Source organism: Rattus norvegicus, chromosome 20 (assembly GCF_021556685.1).
Source record: "Rattus norvegicus strain SHRSP/BbbUtx chromosome 20, alternate assembly SHRSP_T2T, whole genome shotgun sequence".
In the NCBI taxonomy this organism is placed as follows: domain Eukaryota; kingdom Metazoa; phylum Chordata; class Mammalia; order Rodentia; family Muridae; genus Rattus; species Rattus norvegicus.
In genome coordinates, this window is record NC_141553.1 from 51,574,784 (window position 1) to 51,577,211 (window position 2,428).

Here is a 2,428-nt window from a genome sequence, read left to right on the forward strand (position 1 = left end):
TATCTATTACCGTATATTTCTAACATTATTTTAAACTTATATACAATAAACCATGGTGACTCTAATAAAGACAGGAAGTGAACTGAGAGCTGTATTTCTAATGAACACGTGTTTAAATGTCACGTAGTCAGGAAATCACTTGTGTAACTTGAACTCTTTGTGTGTAAGTCTTCTGGATACGTTTCAGGACACTTGTGAATACCCTGAAGATTTAGATGATATTCCAGTTATACCATTATGTAGTAAGATCTTCAAGGAAGGTTGTCTGAAACATACTGCCGTTCTGTTCTGAACTTACTGTTTTTATATTTTCCTCTCTGGGTAGCCCTGGCTGCCCTGGAACAAGTTTTGTAGACCAGCGTGGCTTCTAACTCACAGAGAGCCATCTATCCATCTGCCTCTACCTCCCCCAGTGCTGGGATTAAAGGGGCGCACCACTACCACTGGGCAACAGTGAAGTTATTCCCTGAGGACTAAAAGCTCTGCCTGTTTCGAGGAGCAGGCAACCGTGTGTTTTAGTTCCCTTCTTAACATTCCTTTACGAGTTTTCCCAAAGAGAAGAGATGCTTGTCTGTGTGTCCTGGCACAAGTTTCCTAATAGAACCTGCAAGTTCAAAAAGACATTCTCTATTTCTACCACGTGGACCAGCTGCACTGAGATTGTGTTCGGCAATGTCTTCCAGAGGTGCAGAACCAAGAGAGTTGGGATTTCCATACAATGAAGAGCAATAGCAAACAAACGCTGCGTAAGTTTTGCTGCAGCATCTTTTGGATAAAACAATGACCGTTGTAGCTCTCGAGCCCCCTTTCTCTCTGAATTCAAGGTAGTTTTTAACGTCCTCTTCTTTTCCTATCGTAAGCAACACCCCCAGGATCTTCAACAAGAGCCACAACTCTTCCAGGCTTGTGAGGACCCTGTGTTCATCAGTGGCGTCTTGCCAGAAGCTCTGGCTATAGTTTGTGATGTAAACAACCAGCTTGTCCTGGGGTTAGGAAGTCCACCTTCCAGATGAGGGACCTGTAACCAAACACCCACATCTTCTCAGACTTACCCCAGTGTCAGGAAGGGACTGCTACCAATATGAGTAATCAGCAACTTGGGGACACACGCTTGTTTTCTGAGACAGAATCAAGATTGTTAAAAGACATAGGTTTGGGACAAGACAGTGGATATTATAGATGAATCAGCTAGCTAGTCTAGTGAATGTTTGGGGTCCTATCTGGCGAGAACACAGTGTGACAGTGACAAAGCAAGCAGAGTGCAAATTCCCACAGGCATTCTGAGAACTCCCTGGTACTAAATGTCAAAATTGAAGAAGACAATCAAAGGACGCATGTAGGGTGACAACCAGCGTCAACTTGGGGTGGACCAGAGAGAGGCTGGGGTTGGGAGCAGCACATGGTAGGGAGTATTGGGGCTGTAAGAATATTTGAAGGAAAGGTGGGATCATGGCAGTGCCTGTTGGTCCTTTACCTGATCATATGTCATTCATGGCCCAAGGGAGTGACCAGTTAAGACAGAATTCTGTGCAGACAGTCTTTGATGACATTCTCCAGAAATATGAGAACCCGAAGGCCAAGTACTCTAATGCTGCCCTTCGAAGGAGTGGATGAGCTACTGTGAGACTCAGAGGCAGTAAGTGTGCCTCCTTACTCTGCCTTCAGTCCGCTCTAGAACCCTCTGTGAGCCACTTCAGCCCCTGTGGGCTTAAGCCTCTTTAATATACACACATATAATATTAAATATATTTATATTTAATAATATTAATATTAACATAATTTATATTAACAATATAATATTATATAATGCAAGCATTGAATCAGAATATCTATTCTAACTATGAATGTCTCCTGTTATTCTTTTTTTCCCAATGTAGAGAAAGGGCCTTTTCATTAAGTCCAAGGCCCAGTGGAGAATGCCAAGCTAGACCACTGCCAGGTGCCCACTAGTGTCTGGTTGCTCAGCGTGAGGTCCAGGTATATTTGTACAACAGTAATGAGACAGGGTGAATGTCTGACTTGGGGGCTCTCCTGGTGTTGGGGCAATAGCTCAAGTTAGAGTGTGAATGGAGCAGCTCAGGAGCTAAAGGAAAAACAAGAAAGGCTCCTTGCACTCTGGCTCCTGGGGGAATCCAGGGAAGCTCCTATGAGTCTCCAGTTCCAAGGGAGTGAGGTCTCAGGGGCTCTAGCTCAAGGCGAATCACGATAAATGGAGAAAATAAGATGTTCTAGAGTAAAACCAGATTTAAACAACATCGATGTACAAATCCAACCCTACAGAAGGAGCTACAGGTGAGCTCCAACCTAAAGAAGGAAACCATACCCGAGGGTTTCTCAGCTACTGGAGTTTCCTCTTCTGCAAATTTTGTTTAGAGTCTATACCTCATTTTAAAAATTAGACTATTTGTTTTCTAGATGTATGTTTGTT

The 2,428-nt window shown here is 43.5% G+C and overlaps 1 pseudogene; it reads right to left on the reverse strand.

Annotated features, from left to right (window-relative positions):
- Window positions 1–527: 527 nt before the first annotated feature.
- Window positions 528–1,038, reverse strand: Chac2-ps1 (ChaC glutathione specific gamma-glutamylcyclotransferase 2, pseudogene 1; annotated as a pseudogene).
- Window positions 1,039–2,428: the final 1,390 nt, after the last annotated feature.